At 43.9% G+C, this 22,878-nt stretch overlaps 1 protein-coding gene across 1 annotated transcript in view; it reads right to left on the bottom strand.

Annotated features, from left to right (window-relative positions):
* HPS5 (HPS5 biogenesis of lysosomal organelles complex 2 subunit 2) overlaps positions 1-22,420 on the bottom strand; it is a 422,510-nt gene extending 400,090 nt beyond the window's left edge. Inside the window, exon 1 of the mRNA XM_069223753.1 lies at positions 22,310-22,420. The gene's annotated coding sequence lies outside the window, so the exon portion shown is untranslated. The remainder of the gene's footprint in view (positions 1-22,309) is intronic.
* Between the last annotated feature and the right edge of the window lie 458 nt (positions 22,421-22,878).

Raw genomic sequence — 22,878 nt, 5'->3', positions numbered from 1 at the left:
TAGGACATCACAATTTTAGATCTGTTTGCAGGTCGAATACATTACAGTTTTGGTCGAGAAGACTATTCAAGTTACTCGACCTGCAGGTCTAGTAAACTTTTTACGATTTTTCGAGGCCTGGGGATGCGGTATTTCTTCCCCTTCTGGAAATCCTAAGAACCTAAGGTTATACCTTTGTGATAGATTTCGGCATCTTGCGCTCTGTAGTGTAATTCTGCTTCCTGAGACGAGAAACTGTAAGCTTAAAGGCCAGAAGCATCATACTTTACTGTTGAAATCCATTCTTCAGCTGCTGTGATTCGGCCAGTGGCGTTGCACAGGACTTGTTGGAAAAGTGATACATCATCATTTTACAACTGTAAAGTCTACTGTCAAACATTAACCATTTTGGTGCACTCCCTCTCCAGTGCCCCCGTTGTCCATTGCCAGACGTTGGAGAGGGCATAAAACAAAATTCTTGCCCTCACACAGGAGGTTTTCTTTTTTTCTAAGAATGGATGGGAGCAAAGCTAAAGTGGCTTCTGTCCCCACAACCCCTCCCGTCCATCAGTGACATCAGCTTGCAAAAAGATGCTCGGACTTCAGAGATCCACATCGGAGACCCAAGCAGCAGCCAGATAGGTGCTCTCTCCCACTCCGGTGGATAATTTAGGCTGAAAACATTCACCCCCGGGTTACAAGAGACATCCTTGGAAAGGAGAGAGCCTCCTCTTTCCATGGATGACTTCTTCATAAAATTTACTGCTCATTATTCGCGGTCAAGCTGCTATCTGCGAGCAGTAAACAACCAGACACAAGGGACTGCCTGTTTTTGGGAGTTTGCCCACCCCCTGAGAAATGAGTCGTCCTCACCCGACACCCCCAAAGGGCCCAAATAAACTTTCATTGATCTATGTAAGGGGAAACAATATGGTGCCTAAAAAAGTTTGATTTGTGTCTGTTTTTGGAAGGGTCAACCCCTGTGAGAAATGAGCCGACCCCCTGGGGGACAATAAATGATGTAGGCTTTCTCATGGGGGTCCAATTGCATCCCCAAGGAGGGCACAACTGCACCACTCAGGGGAAAACAAAATGGTGGCAAAAACTGTTTAATTTTTCTGTGTTTAGGGGGAGTCAGCCCCCCTGAGAAATGGCCCGACCCCTAGGCGACAAATATTCTTGTATGTTTTCCCCCCGGGTGGCGCAATGGAGCGCCAACGAGGAAACAATTGTGCCCCTCAGGAGAAAACAAATCGGGGCCATTACTTTTTCTGTTGTTTGAGGGGGTGGCCTCCCAACAAAATGCGCTTACCCCTGGCAAAATTATTTTATTAGAAGTATGCTTTCGATCCGGTAGTCTGCAATACTCAACTGACCCACATTAGTCAGTATTTTACTGAGAGTCAAGCCACAGCCACCACCCAAGCCTTTGAGTGGGACTCCTTTAAGGTTGTCCCAAGGGGGTTCTAAATTCAGAATATAGCCGGGTCCGCCAGAAACTAACCATGGCACTTCAGGACACAGAAGTGACATTGACTGCCCTTGATAATCATCCCCTCCCGAACAACACCACACGTTGAGCCATATCAGACACAGAGGCGAGGCAGGACACTCTGATAGAGCGCCTTCGCTATTACAATTTTACAGAATACACTGCCCAGTTCCATGCTACGGGAGATGAACCTGGCTGCTTACTTGTCCGGCTGGCTCGCCAGGAGACACATACCTCCCAAGTACAGAAATGACTCCGGACATTGGTCTCACCTTGCGCTCCCAATCAATTGTACTACACGCATTCAGCGCCTACTACTCTCTTCTCTATAGGGCACCTCCCGCTCCACCTCTCAATGCCATAGAGCGACTCCTCAACTCTCTTCCTCTGCCTTCATCAACGCCCTGGAGTGCAAGGAACTTGATGAACCGATTACAGTAGATGAGTGAAGAAAGTAATACATGATTTGGCCCATAATAGGGTTAGATGGCCTCCCAATAGAGTACTATGACCGTTTTTTGACTCACGTCACCCTCAAGTTGGTCGAAGTTTATAATGAAGCCCTCACCTATGAAGAGCTTCCTCCCTCCTCATCTCCCCGTTGAAGCCAGATAGGAAGAGAGATGAGCGGGATTCCTATCGGCCCATAGCTATCTTGGGAGATGATTATAAGATACTCAGCAAGGTAATTGCTGTGAGGTATTTGCAGTTGTTGCCCACCATTGTCCCTCCAGACCAAAATGGAGTTGTCCTGGGCCATAAAACCAATATCATCAGGCGGCTTTTCCATGTTATGAATCAGGTGTCACTATGCTGCCCATGAGAGGCATGCCTCATGTTGGACCTCGAGAAGGCCTTGGATTCCTTGGGAATACCTCTTCGAGATTCTAGGGAATAATGGGCTATATCTATGTGACAAAACTGCGACCTTCTGGACGTTCGAGGCAGTAGCAGGCCTTTGAGCGAACTTGGAGGTGGGAAGAGTCATGCACCTTTCTGTTCCGGCAGGACGCAACCCCACAGGCAATACACCTGGGCTGCGAACCACGGACGTAGACAGCAGCGGCGGTTCGATACCTTGGCGTCAGACTACACCACTCCCAATAGCACCTATTTGAATGTAACTTACTGCAGACAATTACAGCCCTTATATCCCAAATGCGGTTTTGGCAGCAGTTGCCACTCACCTTTATGGGCAAAGTTGCTCTGTCCAAAAGGATTGTCCTCCCTCACCTTTTATACTGTTTTGTCAACATGTCAGTGTTCTCTAACCAGCAATTCTTCCAGGAACTAGATCAAGCACTGGGGGACTTGCTGTGAGATGGTCAGAGACGACAGGTGGCCCTCAATAAACTCCAGCTGCCTAAGGGACGGGGTGGGCTAGTGGCTCCATCTGTTGAGTCCTACTACCTTGAGGCCCAGCTTCAGTGGATATCCCGGTGCCTGGCAGGCGTGAACCGCCACGAGACGAGCACTGGGGAAGTCCTCCTTCTCCTACATACTCTACACCAGTTACTCTACCCGAATATCAAGATGCACCATTCCTGGTCCCTTTATGTATGAGTGGCTCAGAAGCGCCTCGCCAGGATCACACAGTTGGCCAGACAGGCGCTCCCTTATTCCCCCGCTAACCCCTTCAGGGTCTTCTGGGGCCCTTTACAGCCAACCAGCTGACAGTGTGGCACAATTGCTCCATCGGTACGGTGGGCAGTCTCTTCCAGAACACCCATCTTCTTACATCTGGCCAACTGCGCCAGGCTCACGACATCCCCCGGGCTAATTCCTGCTACACAGGCAACTGATTGTGGCATATGCTAAGGGGGTGCAGTGGCCAAGAACCCCCCCATTCATCCTGTAATACACACATTATACACTATGGGGGCATGGGGGGTGTCACCTAATCACATACCTATACAAAGCTATAAGGGAACACACGGGGATCCCTCTGACACACCTTACCTTTGCCACATCTGGAAGGAAGACCTAATGATACCCCTACATGACAATGAATAGTCTGGGGCCCTGGAGTAACCCCCCCACCCCCAACAGTATTACCTGAAACGCTGGTTTTAAAAACATCCAATACATGGTTTAAACAGAGTGTATTTCATGCCTTCTTGTCTGAGCAGCATGTTTCCCACAGCCAAGCTTACCTGCCCCAGATGCCAGGATCAGACAGTCAACCTCCAAAACATGCTCTGGTCATGCCCCAACATAGCTGGCTATTGCCAAGCTATACGCAACACACTTGCCACTGTCAAAGAACTTGCGACACTGAATTCCTGGGAGGCCACAGTCCTGGAGATCTTCCCTAGGAGGAAAAAGCACAGGCACGTTTTGCCAATCTCGCCCTCCTGCTGGCCAAATGTATTTTTTAAATACAATGGAGAGCCCAGCGGCCCCCGTCACCTCCCCCTCAATGGCACAGGGCCCTTCTCTGTTGAGGAGAGGTGGAGAACACTACACTAAATTGGGAGGAAGCTTTGCAGGCACCACGTAGCTGCAGCCTGGGACACCACACCCAATTCAAGGAACTGGTGGGGACCACTGCCTCCCTAGCACCCTAGGATATTGGTGGCTCACTGTCTTCAGATTCCCGTTATCCTTGACTTCTCAAATCCCCCTAATACTGTGTTGGAATCCCCTACTCCCCTCCCTCCGTGCTGACATGAAGCGTCAGTCAAGACACCTATGCAACTGTCCCCTCATACACTCCCTGCCCCTAGTGGCCTTCAGTCCGCATCAACCTCCTTTTTACTGTATGCTCACTTATCGAACTTGCTCGTGCCCCCAGAACCTGTCCCTCAGGCCTCTTTCACCTTACATTTTCCCCAAATTTTCTAATCCCCCTATTGTTGATAGAGGTTTCTTTTATCTCTTTCTCCTGTCACATGCACTTTTACAGAGCACCTGTGACACCTCCGCTTTGCAGCTCCACTGATTTAAATCGCACTGTTATGCATTTTAGGACTCAAAGATTGAACCAATCTATTGTACCTTTTGCAAAATGTGCCTTCCAGACAATGACTACTGTTATTTCTTCTGCTTACAACTGTATACATCTCATTGTTGACAGTCTTTGCAGTGCTTTGACATGACTGTTGGTAACTGTTTTTTTTTTTTACTATGTCTAACACGACGTAATCATATAATATATTTACCTAACAAGAATAAAACACTCAAAAATGTTTTTGGAAAAAAAAAAAAAAAGTATGCTTTACCGGTGGGGCAACAAGTGGGGTAACCCAGCATTACCCCACTTATCCAGATTAAAAACACTGCACCACTTGTGTGGCTGGGACTAGTGCCTACAGCAGGAAATGATAAAACCAAGGTCAATGGGAGTCCACGAAAAGTGGGGTAATGCTGGGAATTTTGTGGATTCCTGTTGATTCCAGATGCTTCTGTCACAGAAATGTAAGATAAATGCATGATTTTAAGCATAATTTAAGGTTTGCAGGGCACTGTGGGCAAGAAACCCTTATGGGATCCATTCAAGGCACACCACACCGGAATCCCTGTTGTGTCTTCTTTTACAAAAAAGGTTTGTGGTTTGTAGGTTTCCATGGGCAACAGTTGAGCACAGCCCCAAATACCAAAGCTATCCCCATCGCTGATCTCTCCAAGTGGCGATTTGGGGCCTTTTGTGTCATGCTCTCTAAGGTCCACCCACACAAATGAGGTACTGTGGTTATCCAGTGACATGTGGGAACTCAGGGAAGCAGGAAGCGTATGGCTTCCAGAACTTTTCTTCAAAGAAATATTGGCAAAATGTGTGTTTTTACACAAAGTTTGAAGTTTGCAACAGCTTCTGGGTAAAAATTAGCTGGAGCAAGCAATGCAAGTCACACTGTGGACTCTCCCGGGGTCTAATTTTCAGAAATGTGCAGGTTTGGTAGATTTCGCTAGGTGACAGCTGAGTTAGGGCCAAAAATCCACCACTAGCCAAATAGCAAATAAGGATACGTTTTTAGTGGACAAATGTGACACATCCATGTTGGGTTTTGGGCCCTTCCGTGTTGCAAGCGTTAGGCCCACCCACAAAAGTGAGGTACCATTGTTGTTATGAGACTTGGGGGAGAGCTGGTAGTATTAAATGTGAGACTCCCCAAAAATTCCAGAACTTCCCATCACAGAAATGTGAGAACAGTTGGTGATTTTAGCAAAAGTTTAAGGTTTGCAAGGCTTTCTGGGTACAATTACCTGGTAACTCAGGTCACACCACCCTGGAGTCTTCCAGTTGTCTAGTTTTCAGAAATGTCTGGGTTTGGCAGGTTTGCTAGGGTGGCATCGGAGTTAGACCCATCATTTAGCAGCTAGCTACGCTGCAAAAAAAAAAAGCATGGGCTCTGGGCTCTCCAGAGTAAGAGATGATGCCTCCTGATGATATTTTGGGGTGTATTGTGCCGCAGGTGCTAGGTCCAGCCAAAAAAGTGGGATACTATTTTGTTAAATCGGGAGACATTTGGCTCTACAGAATAGCAGAACATTTTTTATTACCAATAGTATTTCTTTTCAGCTCTGCCTTCCAAGAGCTCCTGTGTAAGTGTGAGAAAGTAGCCTCTTTCTAGCATGGTTACCCCCACTTTTGGCCTTTTTGTGAGTGTGTGTCAGCGTGTTTTTACTATGTCACTGGGATCCTGGTAGCCAGGACCCCAGTGCTCATAGTTTGTGGCCTAATGTGTATGCCTGTGTAGTGCCTAACTGTGTCACTGAGGCTCTGTTAATCAGAACCTCAGTGCTTATGCTCTCTCTGCTTTCAAATTTGTCACTGTAGGCCAGTGACTTCATTTACCAATTTCAATTGGCACACTGGACCCCCCCCCCCCCCACACACACACACAAAAATTCAGAACAATGAGCTACCTCTTAGTAAAGTGTCAAAACTCTGGTGGAAAAAAAGATCCATACAGCTCTGCAGGTTCCTGAAAGCTGGGAAGATGGTGATTTTAGCACAGCAAATCTTTTGTTGTTGCCATTTTCAGAAAACAAACCAAACCTTTTTGTGGAACACTCCTCCACCTCCCTCCCCCTCAATGCCCCCATCCCCCCAAAGAAAAAACAAATGTAGATTTAGTTTGGATATTCTCTTGGGTCCTATTAAGAGAATACCCAAACCCTGGGTACGTCTAGAGTCCCCAGTGTTTTTGATAAAAGGATGCAAATATGGTGTGGATACATTATGTGGAAAGATGGTTATGGAGGCCTAAACGCGAACTACTCTAAACAGCGAAATAACACAGGGTTCAGTGACGGGAAGATAAAAGCCTCGGCAGTTAAAGGATTAAAATAGATGTAATATTAGACAAGAGATGATAAAATAATAAACACCTTTTGGGTTGAAAATCAGGGAGTCTCCGGTCTGAATTGGATCTGTTGGCCTGTATTGTATTCTCCACAAATACAAACAATCTTTCTTCCAGCTACCAGTGAGATGTATTTTTAACGATCGAATGATCGACGCATGCAAAAGTGGCACAATGCGACATGCAGACGTCTGGTTACTTTTGCATTTACTGGAATGCAGGCCACGGTTCAACTAGCACAAAAAGTTCTTAACATGTTCCCAGGTACACGACAACAAAGATTTTTAACTACCGCAGTTCAGTGTGCAGATTGTTCGAAATTTACCGAGCGCGCGAGCGCATTTGCCACTCTCCAGAACATAAACATGTATTGAATCGAAGTGCAAATATCGTACCATGGGGTTGTGAGGTCCTTTCAGGAGTGCTGCTTCTGGATCGGGGAGGGGAGAAGAAAACTCCCAAAACTCCATACTCAATAGCTTGGGCTCCTCGCCCTTGAACATTACCACTGTTGCTCGTAAGCGATTTCAGGCTGATTTACCATGCGACCCCCGAGTTATGGAGAGTACTCACAGTCTCACTTTTGAGTTAGCAGAATTTTAGAGTAAGGTTTGCGGTGCAAAATGATGCAAACAAACTATAATTAAAAGATACACCAACAGCAGCTCTGCAGGCATTCAGAATGAAAGCGAAACAAATTACCATTCAAAATAATGAAAGTAGTAGCAAAAAAGGGACCACTGCTCCAGGACAGAGATAACGTCAAGGTACAATTCAGGAAAGGGGAACTTTTTTCAAAAAGGTTATTGGCAAGACTGAATTCCATTTAACGTTTAAGGAAAAAAGAAAAATCTACCCCTAATCAACTGCCTTTCCGACTCCTATTGGCAAAACCCTCCCCTAGTCTAACCATAAGAAACCACATCATCAAATCTGTAAGGTCCCTTAGAGAATCAGCCTTATTCCATGCCTAACAATCTCACCAGCCCGTGTCCTAAAGTTAGTGCGGTACGTGACACGCACATGAATCCCACAAGCACATTACCAAGGAACACCCGATGCGCACATATATCCTTGTGGCACAGGATTTAATGGTAACAGCTTTTAACAGGGAGATCATCTGACAGCACTTGGAGGACACGTGTGCTTGACTGGCACGAAATCCAAAGAGACGTGTTGGGTGCAGATGTGAATAAAATCGGTCTGTCATTAGTTATAGCGGCCGAAGTCCACGTCTACCAGTTTCTCAATGTGGATATTCAGGGTCATACACTTTAACTCCTAAATGCACTCACTTTTCTATACGGTAGGTGCCAGTTATGCAAGATTCCTAAAAAAAAAAAAAAAAGAAATATAGGTACACTGCGGAGGGTGGGCAGAAAGGTTTTCACTATGTGAACAAATAGCCTACCTGGATCGGTCCTCTAGTACGCCATTTACCTATAGTTGTTTTGGGGGGAGGGAGGAAGCTTGGACATATTTTTCATTTTCTAGAATGGATATAAATTACAGCATTTAGTACTATACCTATCATTATTTGACAGGCCTCTAGCTTACAGCCTGTAGTCAGCTACTCTCTGAGTCCGATCACTTTACTGTCTGCTTTCCTCTGCCTTGTACCCGAGGTGTGTGACCAGTCAACTGAGAAGGGCGCGCAGCAGAGATTATCAGACTGGCTAAGACTTTTTAGGTAGGTACACCCAGTTGCTGCAAAACACTGGCCTGGTACTATAATGCAAAAAGAACAGATGATGGACGGAATGCTGAACAATGCAAACATTCAGGCCCAGTCGCAAAGATCTGGGGTTAATCCGTTTTTTTTGGTGCTCACCATGCCACCCCAGTTTGGACCCAGCCATATGCAAATCAGTCTTGACCCTGTTCCTCATGGGAACAGTGCAGCCCGAACTGCCAAGCCAGGTCCTCCCTGGACTGGAATCAAGCATCCTGGGACTGGTTTCAGGGCATCACCCTTCATCAGCCAAGCTAGCTTGATTCCAGTGGCATAATGAGCTCGGGACCAATGTCTGGGCATACACTGCACACTTAGGGCAACAAAAACAGGATTCGTTCACCAGATCAGTAGTAGTATAAACACTGGCTAAAAAATAAGGCCAGAAGCAGCAGCAGAGCCACACTGCTCATTTATTCAGAGTGTCAAGTAAAAGGCAAAAGTAATTACAGCATAGGGAAAAATTACACCAAATGAAAGACTTCAATAAGACAATCAAGGCATTGGTAGTGTTTGGAGCAGAACATCAGCGTACAGTAACTCTAAGCCATCAATGTAGGGGCTCTATGCAACACCAGTTTATTAAATATTGCGTTGTCGGCCCACGCTAAATAGTTGTGTTCATATAGGCCTATAACAAAGTGACTTAACAGGAACCCATTACATGATACTGCTAGTAGAGCGGAGGTAAGTGAGAAAATAGTATTTGTACACAATAATGACACCATTGAGATTTCATCTTTTACATTGTGGGAATCACTCAGGGATTACATTCAGGGTATCTTTAGGTATCTTTATCATAATTGCTGCTAGATATAAGAGAATGCGAATTGCTAAGAGATATGAAATATAGTTAACATTAACACAAGTGGTGGAAGGCCACAAAAATGTTCTATCCAACAGACTTTGGCAGGAGGTTGTAGCCGTTAGAAATCAGCTCAAGGTATTGGTTTCGGATAGAGCAGGATATTCTTTGCTCAAATTAAACCATATAACTCTTTGGAGAATTGGCCTAGGAGATTTCTGGCAACATAATTAAAAGCAAGAGTAAACTCAGATAGGGTTCGCAGTATAATCACAGACTCAGGTGAGGTAGTCAGTGTGGACAATGCCAGTACAGATTATTTCCATACTTTTCATCTACAACTATACGCTACGGAAAAAGCCGACCCTACTGAGATCGAATACTATGGGCCTCATTAGGAGTCCGCCAGTCTTCAGACCCATGGTGGCGATCGGACCGCTGCAGTCGTGGCGGTCCAACCACCACATTATGACCGTGGCAGAGCCGCCACAGTCCGACCACCAACACCACTAGGCTACCGCCAGCCAGTGGCCTGGTGGCCCGGCGGTTATAATCCACCAGGGCAGCACTGCAAGCAGCGCTACCCTGGGGATTACAAATCCCCATACCGCTGCCCTGGGGATTACAAGTCCCCATACTGCCAGCCTTTACATGGCGGTTACAAGTAAAGGCTGGCGGAACAGGGTGTTGGGGGCCCCTGGACTGCCCATGCACTTGACATGGGCAGTGAAGGGGCCCCCATGCACAGCCCTGTCCTGCATTCCACTGCCCCGATTCCGTTGCACCCGCCGCACCGCCACATTGGCACCAGCTCCATTAGGAGCTAGCGTCAATGTTAAGGCCCTGTTCACCGCAGGGCCAGCAGTCAGAAACACCCTGCTGTGAACTCTTAATAGGGCCGGCAGTGTTCAGGGCTGATGGAGGAACGGGTTTGGCGGGCGGCCTCCGACACCTGCCAAGCTCATAATGAGGCTCTATATCTGGAACCATCTTCACTGGGTTCTTTCCCCAGGGCTGTGGTGACACCTTGAACAAGCACATTAGAACAGATGCGGTCATAACCGCAATCCCATAATTAAAAAAAATCGGGAAATCCTCAGGCTTAGACAGGAGCACAGCTTTATTTTGTTAAACTTGCACAGATTCTTTTGAGGCTCTTTGAAGTTATTAGGGAACAGAGGAACCCGTTGACTCAATTTGTGAAGCCTCAGACGTAATTCAATGACCTTTAAACAAAGATGTGAAACTCTTGACTGGGATCCTGGTGACACGCTTGGGACCGCTTCTCCCAGAAATGGTAGCTGCAGAAGAGTCTTAATTTATCCTTAGATGGTAATGTAGGGATAGCACTAAGAAGTTGCTCCACATTTTGGAAAACGTCCCAAAAAAGAAAAGGAACGTCCTTCTGCTATTGCTGGACACCAAAAAGGCTTTGAACAAAGTTGACTGTACTTAGATAGATAAATACCTTTATTCGGTTCATTTAAAACCATAGAAGTACATCAATATAAAATCGTTACAATAATCATACACATATACATCCACACAAACATCTGCAAAAACATTTTACAAGTGTAAAATACTTAAACACAGAATTCGGTGATCTCACGGCTCCTCATGGCAAATGTAGTGAGGGCTAGATACTGGAACAGTCAATAATTTCCACAAGAAGCCATTCTCCACACTAAGGTTTCAAACTCCTTTAAACCCCACACTTCTGCCCCGTAAGACACTATAGGGACACATCACGCTGAATATACTTGCATCATCGGCGCCAGCACCCTACCCCTAATGGACAAGGTAAACTAAGAAGGATACCTACTGACCATGCCAATTTCTGGTGCCGTACCTGTGGGGCCCATGAACCAGTTGCACTAAAAGATACAAGAAAGTACCAACATCGGTGCTCACCAACCCGTATGTACGCTGGCTTCCTGCGCTTCAAACTGTAAGTCATGGTAGAAGACTTAGAGTAGTATTTTGTCAGGTCCAGACTAGCCATGAAGTGCACAAAAGAATGTACCAGCCTACTGAGTGCTAAAGGTGTACGAGCCATAAAGTCTGCATTGTCTGCGTACAGTAAAGCTGGTAATTCTGCTCCATTAATTATTTAGACTTCAGTCGTACTCAAGTTAAATTCAGGGACAAGGATAATAATACATAAAAGAAATAACAATGAGGCAAGAATACACCCTTGTTGCATTCCCCAATTAGTACTTATTTCCCTTGTAAGCTCTCCATTTTCCACGAACCGCACTCTAGCCTGTGTTAGTATATAAAGCAATCATCACATATAGCAAATTATGGTCCATGCCCATCTCCACGAGCAAATTCCAGAGTTTTGACTGATTTACACAATTAAATGCCATTGAAAGATCCATAAAAACTAGACAGATAACAGATTATTTCGCCCTGGTGTACTTATCAATGACTAAGTTCAAATTTAGGCACTGTTTCACTGTACCTATCCTAGCTCGAAAACCATACTGGCAAGCATTTAGGACCCTGTTCTCCTGCACCAACTCCAATAGCCTAATATAGAGAACTCTGTAAAAAAAAATTGCCGGAATATCTATTAACGATATTGGCTTTAACATTCTGGTTTAGCCCAGTCGTCCTTCTTAAATACAGGAACAATCACCGAACTTGTCCAAGAGGGAAGAATACTCTCACCAATTATGCTGTTGTATATGTTTGCCAACAGTGGCGCCCATAGCTCCATCCTACATTTTATTAAATCAATGGACACTCCATCGGGTCCCGGAGCTTTCCCCTCCTTGCTCTACTGTATTGCCATCACCACTTCATGGACCTATATCTGAAGCCAAGCAGAAGCCCTCTTCAAGGCCGGCCTCATACTTGACACGTCTAGGGCTTGATAAATTGATGCAAAATGGTACAGCGCTCAAAAAATATATTCAACCAATTGCTACAGCAAGTTTTATTTTATAGGGTCAAGCTATTTTTAGATTCCACTGGAATCTTCTGGCAAGTCCACAAAGAATAGGTGTTTGTTCAGTCAGAAACTGAATTAGCAATTAAGATGCCTTTAAATCTTTTTCTTGTCACATTTGTGTTCAGAGACAGATGTCAAAAGTAATTTTGTCTTCTTGCAATACAAATACTGTTCCTTGAGACTGCAGAGTTCCAGAATTTTGGAAGGTGAACTGTCTGACCTCCGTGAAGTGAAAGGCTTTTGGTATCAGGTTTTTCCTAACACACAGCAATTATATAATTAAGTCAACTTTACAAACATTTCAAAATATATTTCAGTAGCTGTGAAAGACCATTTTTTGTACTTCTGTATGATGAAAATATTATTTTAATAGGATGAAAAAAGAAGTCAGAACACTTTACTTGGTGATGTGCAAATGATAAATGTTTTCCGAAACCCAATTTTCACTGATTATTGTTAATACACTACACAGTTTTATCAGTAAAGCTGCAAGTCAATGGGAAGTTTTTTGGATCTTTCTTGGAAATTTACTGTCTGTAAATGACAGTGTGCTACCACATCATGCTTTAGTAATATATTTATTAAAAGTGAGTGTTTAAACGTAAACTGATAAACAATCCTGCCCTGATGGCAAAGCTATTAGTAAACTAAGAGGCAAGTCATGCATGGATCATGTGTACCCTATATGTGGGCTAGATTTATTATACATTGAGCAAATGTTTAGTGAATTTAATTAAAGAGGACTTTTTTTTACAGCAGAAACGCTGAACTCACATTTTTGAAGGTGCACTCATATGTGAGAATTAAGAAAACGGCGACTGTAAAATACAATATTTGCCTAGGATCACACAATTTGATACCCATTTCCGGGTCAAGGACATTACAGTTAGGTGGAGTAGATTATTCAAGCTACTCAACCTGCAGGTCTAGTAACGTTTTTTATGATTTTTCGAGGCCTGAACTAGTTGAAGTTAATGAATTCTCAATCGACCGAATGTTATGAATTGTGCTCCAAAAGTTTTTACAATCCTTGGAATATGCCAACCCTACCAACATATCTCAATGGGACGATATCATTTCATTTTGCCTTCTTGTTGTTTCAACTTTATACTGTTTCATCAATCAAGCGCAGTAACCCAATCCCTGGGGTGTACACTAAGAGGTTCGCGTAACAAGCAGCTCGCACGTGCAGAACAGCAATCAAACCAACGTGGAGCCTGTGGGTGGGACTTATTGGGTTGACAAAGCGACTGATAAATCATTAAACAAAAGGAGATACAGCTCTTAACTATTGTCCCACCCTCAGCACACACCCCCCCCTTGTAAACAAATCGCTAACTATAGCCCGATTCTCAGTGAACACTCTGCCTAAATGAGTCAGGGGATCCGACCGCTTCCAACAGAGCTTAAGGTTATTGTGGAAGCTGCTATATTACCAAGGCCTTCATGAGTCTTCGGAATCACCGGAATCTTCACCTGGGAGATTGAGAACTGCTTCAAGAGGGTTAAGGTCCCCATAGTCCATCACAACCAAATCCCCCGATATCAACCAGTTGACTAAATTACGGGAAACGAAAATATAATTAATTCTGGAGGCGCAGCTTTTCCCCCTATAAGTAGACTTCCATTCGATAGTTGACCCAACAAAATGTAACATATCATGCAGATCATATGTGGCAAGAAGTTCTACCAGCTCCCCACCTCTCAAATCCATGTCTAGTCTCCTAGCGCCCTCCTCCCACCTCTTCAAAAATGAATTTTTTGCATTAAAATTGTTTGCAAGGCAGAGATATGTCTGCTGGCCTTAGGTAACTTTTTTCGCACAATACTTGAAATACATTCAGACAAGACCAATAAACACCAATTTGGGACACTAATGAAATCATTGTGATAAAAATTAACAAGATATAAGAAAGGAGCACCCTTTAAAGTGATCACTTGACAGCCCCTGCGGGAAGGTCCAACCTTTACCACCCGCACCCCCAAGAGAAAACTAATCCAAATTGATAACCCACCCGATGCTCTACCAGAGTGCGATGAGATGGTATGAGCGTGGAAGCACCGATAACCTTCAAACATGATAGGGCTTGTTTCCCATGTCTCTTGAAAACACAATATATCATAGTCCTTAATGATCGCTTGCCTATCAGAAGGGCCAGTTTAGTTTGAATGCCTGCCACATTTCAACTTAGAATTCGTACACAGTCCTTTTCTTTATTACCAGTATTGAATCTTGAAATACACCTTTGCAGAATATGCCCCTCCATCGGCTCACCACACTCTACCCAGGGATGTGGAATTCCTATCGCCCAATGCCCGGGACATATTGTTTGGGGTCAAGGGCAACAAGTTTTCATGTTTATTTTGTCCTTGAGACAAGCAGGCCCAGCCCCCTGCAGCACAAACCCTTTGGCTGCCAGTTTACAAAGAAGGGAACTGTCTGCAGTGGAGGTAATGTGTATCCATAAATTAATGCTGTTCGAACTTGGATTTATGGTCCATTAATTAAAAGCCTTCATTATTAGAGTGAGCGCTGTAAATAAACGTTTTAAGGTCACACTGCACTCCTGACAGTAGTTCCAGTTAAAAAAAAAAAACGTACCAGCATTTGAAATTTTTAACAATATGAGGCTAAGTATAATGTTCCCAGAATGCTCTCTGATTTGGTGCAAATGTTTGCAGAAGCTTGTGAGCAAGAGTGATGATTCTTTGCTTTCAAAATAAAATGTTCAGAAAAAAACACGTAGGAAAAAAAGTGCTTCGCTACAATGAAACTTTAGGTGCTATTTCTTTAAAGCGTCATTTATTAAAATGTGTCAATGCATGCTAGTATTTCAAAAAAGTATTCTTAATGGAAAATCAGTGTAACCATTTTCAACAAGATTATGGGAAGCATGAAAATAAACAAGCACTGGCAAAGCCAACCGATCTGACATTTTTTTGTGAGTCTTTTGGTTTCGTCAATGCATGTCTTGTTTTGACATGGCTTTTGTAACACTTTATTGTTGTGGGAGCTGCCAGACCCTCACCATTGTAACAAACACTGGCAAAAAGAAAAAACATTTTTGGCCACATTGTAAACAGTGGTGTAACAAAGGTCCTGCAGCCCCCCTCCAGGTGGCCCCATCAGCACAGCACCTGCCCTGAGTGAGCTTGGAGGGCGGGGGCCTTTGTGTTCTTTGCAGGGAGGCCCCTCCAGTTTTGTTACCCCACAGTATTTCCTAGCACTTAACAAAACTACTTTGTGTGCCAATATTTTCTTTGTGGAAGAGCAGAATGCGATCACTCACAGTAAAGCCATCCAATACAGAGAGAAATGAAAGTTTAAAAACAAAATGTCTTTGTTAACGCCAGACGTAATTAGGGACCCAATTCTTAAAGAAAGTCACAAAAGTGCACTAATGGCTTTCATGAATTCACAAGAGCTTACAGAAGTAGACCAGGAAATCATACTCCTGGAAAATATTTGTGAACTGTATTTTAGCATGAACAAATATACATGTGTTGAGTTGCTCACGTGAAAATCTATTGAGCGTTTACAAGTTCACTTTCCCCCCATCCACTTTTTTTACCCACCCTGGAAGAACTTCTACCTCTGCCATTGTCAGGAGTACATTTCCAACCTTTCTCATTATGGGAAAAGATTAGAGAAGAGCTGGTGCAAATCCTTAAAATGTGCAAGTTAGTAGGTTTGCAAACTCAAAGACAATCCAGCCCTGGAACTATTGCTTACTGCTTCCTCCAGCCCTGGTATGTAGATCTGCAGAAAGGTGGCAAAATAAGGAAATCGTTATAGTAGAGATTGAAACTGCAAGTATTCAAGTCCTACTATAATAGTAGCCCTGGCATAATCAGAGAGGTTATTATCAGAGCTCTTGCACAAGTAGATTGCTGCCATAATTTGTTGCAGTAATACATGGCACCAAAGGGACAAGTAGATTTTTTTTTACAAGACAAGTAGATTTAAGAAGCAACCTGTACCATGGACAAGTAGATATTTTATTAAATTACACATCCCTGCTCTCCCCCATGTGATAATATCCCCTGTGTATGAACGAGGTCTAGAGGGCTACCAAAAGAACCTTTTACCCCTGGCCTATTTCTTGTACTAAGAGGTTGAGAGGTGACCTCACCACTCAGTCAGTCAATATCACTGCATTCAACCAATGCAGTGAACCTGTTGTGACAAGGAATGTTCAATACTGATTGTGGAAAAGGTACCCCAATGGCAAGATAACAATATTAGTACCAAAGTTCCTCATACTCTTCTCAGTGTTCAACAGTTACTTCACCAGGCGGGGATTTGAAGTTCACCACCAAGCAGTCCCCAACAACATCTTTTCCCTGTGAGACAATCCAACCAATATGCTGAATCATTATTATTTTATTGGCCCACATAAGAATAAAATTCTTGTATTTGCACAGCCAATGTATTAACTTATTTTTAATCTGCAGGCAAGATTCTGTCTGTTTGATTTTCCATCAAAGGCGGGACCCCTGCCAAAACAAAAACATAAGGACATGCTGCCAGGGGGGAGGCGGAGTACCGTAGGATTACCACCAGGGGTGGGCTGTATACTGTGCGCTCTACCATCAGTGTTAACATTCCTTATGGCACATTTATTACAGGTTTGCCCATTCTCTTGAGTGTCCAGTGATTGTCTTTTATCTCCAGCTGCTTTCGGTAAACCAGGCACCACCCCTATGGAGTGTGCGAGGTGCACATTTTTTGCCCTTGGCCCCTTCCCACTGGGTTTAACCAAGGATCTACCCACGGCACTACTGGTAAGTCTGCCGTCATCCCATATATCACTTTCACCGCCAGATTTAAGTAAGAGGATGGACCCTCGTGCCATAGAGGAAAGATGTTTCTCTTTAACGCCTAGATGGTCCATCGATGGACGGAGATGGTTTTCTAAAATTGTTGCAAAATCTCCCCCATAGAAAAGTTGTCCACACCTTTCAAAGCCACACCCTTTCCCGCTGTCATCACTCTTAATTTGACGCTAGATGAAAGGGACTGACTATTTGTTTTTTGACACGGTATAAGGAATTTGTTCACACCCATAGTAGTCCCAGGGAAAGCGCTATTACCACTAACTTTCACGGTTACGGCGCTGTCCAGCTTTGCTCCAGTGGGCTCTTGGTGGGCTGCCATTCCACCACCTGCCCCAGACCCCACCATTTGTTCATTATTTAACAGAGTACTCAAACCCAGTCCTTTGGTGACTCTCCCTGCACCTTTGTCGTATTCTAGCGTTAATCTTTGCTCTGTCAGTGCGATCTCTGTTGATACAACCCCAATTACTCTTGTCAGCATTACATCGATGCTAGTTGGTTTAGGGGACTTGGGGGGGGGGGGGAGGGGTTCCAACGATTTTTTGTTGGCCCATATTGATCCCCCTATTGCTATTTGCCAAATGACAGATCTCTTATATCCACAATTTATATGTTTTGTAATACACAGCAGGATAGATATATTCAAATCCTTGGCACAAAGAAAATAAGTCCTACGAGTAAAAATTGTAAAAATGTGCACGCATCTCCTTGTGAAAGAATACATTTTAGGACCTATCTTGCCGGCATTGCTGGTAAAGTATAATACAGCTTTCGATAACGCAGTGGCAAAGACTACTAACATAAATTATCGTGACACTCGATACTTATGAGTGAAGAAGCAATCCTTCTGAAAATTTAAAACACTGAGTTTGGTACATATGTGCTCCCTTGTAACAGTGTCATTGCCTTGTGTGGAGTGCCTGGGGACGTTAAAGAACTAGTTATTTTGAATGGTGCTTCTGTATCTCATTGTTTAGAACAGCCAGTATCCTCTAATATGCTTGCTTAGGAGTGGGGATAGAAGGCTACTCCTGTCTTTATATGGCATTTATTGTTACAAAAAAGACGGTGCACAACTTGACGATTGCAAAGAACGCTTTACAATGGAATGTTCAGCTATAACTTTTATTCAATGTATGCAGTGTACGTTGCTCATTCTGCGACCCACACTCTGCATGCTTAAAATTCCTCTAAAAAACTGTCCCTTTCGGTGTTGATTACATAGAGTATCAATGACCGACACCCTTCGGCTAAGTAGCAGAAAATCCCACTAGCCAAAAAGTACAGGAGAGAAGGGAGGAGAAGAGTGTATTTATAATAAATAGCAAGTTTGAAGAGGGGATGTTTGAATAATTCAACAAATTAACAACTAGCCATAAAAAGTGGTCCCTTCCACATAAAAACCTACTAACAGGCCTGGGACAAAACGCAACCCACAAAGAAAGTGTATTACCGTGAAGGATCACACGGCCTTTCACCAGAGGTTATTAAAATAGGCAAGTGTTAGCAGGGATGTGGAATTCCTATCGCCCGACGCCCGGGACATCTTGTTTGGGGTCAAGGGCAACAAGTTTTTATGTTTACTTTGTCCTTGGGACAAGTAGGCCCAACCCCCTGCAGCACAAACCCTTTGGTTGCCTGTTTACAGAGAGTTGAACTCTCTGCAGTTGAGGTAAAGTGTTTCCAAAGGATAATGCTGTTCGAACTTGTATTTATGGTTCATTATTTGAAAGCCTTCATTATTAGGGTGCGTGCTGTAAATAAATGTTTTAAGGTCACACTTCACTACTGACGTTGGTTCCAGTACAAAAAAAAAAAAAACGTGTACACACATGTTTGAAAAGTTTAGGCTAAGAGGCTAAGTATAATGCTCCCAGAATGCTCTCTGATTATATGCAAACGAAGTGTCATTTAGTAAAATATGTTGATGCATGCTAGTATTTCCTAAAAATATTTCTAATGGAAAATCAGTGTAACCATTTTCAACACGATTATGGGAAGCATGAAAATAAACAAACACTGACAAAGCCAACTGATCTGACATATTTTTATAAGTCTTTTAGTTTCATCAATGCGTGTCTTGTTTTGACATGGCTTTTGTAACACTTTATTGTTGTGGGAGCTACCAGGCCCTCAACATTGTAACAAACATTGGCAAAACCCCCCCAAAAAGTTTTTGAACTCTTAAAGCACACGTTGCCACCAGCGGCATAACAAAGGCCCCGCAGCCGCCCTCCATGGGGCCCCGTCAGCACAGCACCTGTCCTGAGTGAGTCTGGAGAGGGGGCTCCTCCATGTTCTTTGCAAAGGGGCACCCTCCAGTTTCGTTACGTCACTGATTGCCACTGTAGTTCCTGACACTGAACAAAACTACTTTGTGTGGCAATATGCTCCTTGTGGAAGAGCAGAATGCGATCACTCACAGTAAAGCCAGCCGAAAGAGAGAGAAATAGAAGTTTAATAAAAACAAAATGTCTTTGTTAACACCAGACCTAATTAGGGACCAAGACCCACATGTAGGTAGCTTTTTGCATGTCGCAAACAGCGACTTTCGCTGTTTGCGACGTGCAAAAAGCACATTGCGATGCACAAATCCAGTTTTGCGATTCAGTAACCTGGTTACCGAATCACAAAACGGGTTTGCGACTCGCAATTAGTAAGGGGTGTTCCCTTCCTAATTGCAACTCGCAGTGCAATGTAGGATTGTTTTGTGACCGCGAACGCGGGCGCAAACCAATCGCAGTTTGCACCCATTTCAAATGGGTGCTAACACTTTCGCAAAAGGGAAGGGATCCCCATGGGACCCCTTTCCCATTGTGAATGTCACTGTAAACATTTTTTCAGAGCAAGCAGTGGTCCTTTGGACCACTGCCTGCTCTGAAAAAATGAAACGAAAACGTTTCATTTTTCGTTTTTGTTATGCATCTCTTTTTCCTTTAAGGAAAACGGGCTGCATTACAAAAAAAACTGCTTTATTGAAAAGCAGTCACAGACATGGTGGTCTGCTGTCTCCAGCAGGCCACCATTCGTGAGGGGGTCGCAAATTGCGACCCACCTCATGATTATTCATGATGTGGGCATTTGCGAAGCCCTTGCGAATCACAGATGGTGTCAAGGACACCATCCTACTTTCGGATTTGCGACTCGCAATTTGCAGGTCACAAATCTGAACCTACCTACTTGTGGCCCCAAATTCTTAAAGAAGGTCACAAAAGTGCACCCATGGTATATGTCGTACCCCTATAAAATATTTGTGAACTGTATTTTAGCGTGGGTGAATACGATGTGTAGATTTGCTCATGTGAAAATCTATTGAGCATTTGCAAGTTTATTTTCCCTCCAGCCACTTTCTTCCCAACCCTGGAAGAAGTTCTAATTCTGCCATTGTCAGGAGTAAATGTCCAACCTTTCTTATTATGGGAAAATATTAGAGAGAAGCTGGTAAAAATCTTTAAAACATGCAGGTTAGTAGGTTTGCAGACTCAAAGGCATTCCAGCCCTGGAACTATTGCTTACTGCTTCCTCCAGCCCCAGTATGCAGATCTGCAGAAAGGTGGCAAAATAAGGAAATTTCTACAGTAGGGATTGAAACTCCAAGTATTCAAACCCTACTATGGTAGTAGCCCTGGCATAATCAGAGAGGCTATTAATTGCTGCCATAATTTGTCGCCACACTACATGGCACCAAAGGGACAAGTAGATCTTTTTACAGGACAAGTAGATTTGAGAAGCAACCTGTCCCCTGGACAAGTAGATATTTTAATAAATTCCACACCCCTGGTTAGAAATGCTCGCATTATCCCCACCCGTCAGTGATGTCTTTGTTGTTTTTTTAATAAGAACATCAGAAGAAGCCAAATCCAATCCAACATTTGTAGAGGATGAAGGCAGTTACCTTTCACCTCTGGAGGAGAGTCTCATGCTGAACATATGCTCTAAACTAACTCTTCATGCACGCTAGACTGACTGAGAGTTGGTTTAACAATGTGGATGTTTAATACACACTCTACTCAAAGTCTTACTCGAGTGGAATATGTACACTTTGCAGTCCGAGTATAATGGATAGAAGAAAACTGAATCCAGCCCCTCAAATTCAAACAACTTTAACTTGAAGCGACTGAAGCTCCTAGTAACTGCTCGCCTTGTTTGAAAAGCCTATCCATGCTTAGACAACGAACAGGTGACCGCTTTTCCGCCGCTCCAGCCATGCAATAAATTCAGGGATGCATCTAATGCCCACGGTTCTGAATATCGCTGTATATCTTCGCTAACCCAGATGAATGTAGAACGATGGCTCCGCTGTCTCTGAGAGTTCAGGTGAATGTGCTGACAGAGAACCGTGGCACAGCTAACTTGGTGACAAGGGACATGGTCAACAGTGGTAAATCTCGGCTGAGAAGACCTATGGCGGTTTGGTCGCATTCTAACTAGTATGAAAATGTGTACATGTTACTGTCACATGAAAACGTCCGACGTGTCATGAACACCCCTTCAAAAAGAAATTTGTCTGTTGTGTGACGTGCAGCTAAGTCGTCAGCCCATCCGACCAGTAATGAAAACATTCCACTAGACTGTGTGATTTTTCACTCACTAGTGACGTGGAATTTGAGCACTAGGAAATATGTGGCGGATTGAATACGTTTACAAAAAAAGACGGAAACCGCCTGCGGTTCCAGAGATGACCTGGCTCTTAAAAACAGCAAGAAAGGCTGATGTGTGATCATGATTCTAATCCATCTCCATACGACAGTCACAAAAATCTGGCTTCAAGTCTCAAATTCACTGACGTACTTCAAAAATTACTACCTTTACGACTGTGCGTGCCCAGTCACCTACTAGAAAAACTGTACAACACTCATTCACTTTTTATTAAAATCTCACGCTTGTACAGAAAGTCACGTTTTTATAAATCTCATTAATCCATTGCATCGGTCCTGTGCGATCCTCAGAAAAGTGGGTCAATGCCTTTTGCAGATATGCCACAGTTGTGCGCCAATAAACAGTACAAAAAGTACATTCCGTTAAGTGTCTACGCCGATTCTAAATGAAGAAGTATAATTTAGGTGATTTTCCTGGGGCACGAGGGCAGCGGTCCCTGTGGTAACGGGAGCACAGTCAATTGGCCATCAATGTTAAATCACTACATACACACGTCAAGCCATGCGAAGCTAGATACGACAACGATCCGTCTGCTCCTTACCTGGAACTTCAGTTATTTCAGCGTTTAAGTCCGATGTTCTTAAGCTGTTTTAGCTAAGAGAACTTCTAGGTAATTTCAGTACTTCCGGGTCGCATGACACCCTGTCCCGTGGCCGAACAAATTATGGGCGTGGTCTGGAAATAGGCGTCACTCTAACCACCAGTGGTTGGAGCCTCAGCCAATCCTACTGCGCTGCAGACAATTCCGACGTGCTCATTGGCTGCGGGTTTCGCACGTGCTCTTTAGCATACAAACACTGTGCGAGATAACGGCGGGCTAAGGCTGTGATAAGTCTGTGAAACATACACTGGCATTGCCTATAGCTCTCTCATTTGCGAGAATTAGATCTATTGGCGTTGTAAATGACAATGACTTTTACCCGTATGTTATGGAGTGGACTAGATGTGTATTGAGTGGAATTATGAGGGTTGGATTGGAATTGTGTGGATCTGAATTATGAGGCTTGGGGTGCAGTGGAATTATGCGGATGGTAATTATGGGGTTTTGAGCCTGCTGGAATTATGTGGAATAGGACTGTGCCATGGAGTGTAAATATGTGGGATGTTATT

This window comes from Pleurodeles waltl, chromosome 3_1 (genome assembly GCF_031143425.1).
Source record: "Pleurodeles waltl isolate 20211129_DDA chromosome 3_1, aPleWal1.hap1.20221129, whole genome shotgun sequence".
Classification (NCBI taxonomy): domain Eukaryota; kingdom Metazoa; phylum Chordata; class Amphibia; order Caudata; family Salamandridae; genus Pleurodeles; species Pleurodeles waltl.
Note: the sequence above shows the minus strand (reverse complement) of the source record. Positions and strands in the feature narration are given on the sequence as shown.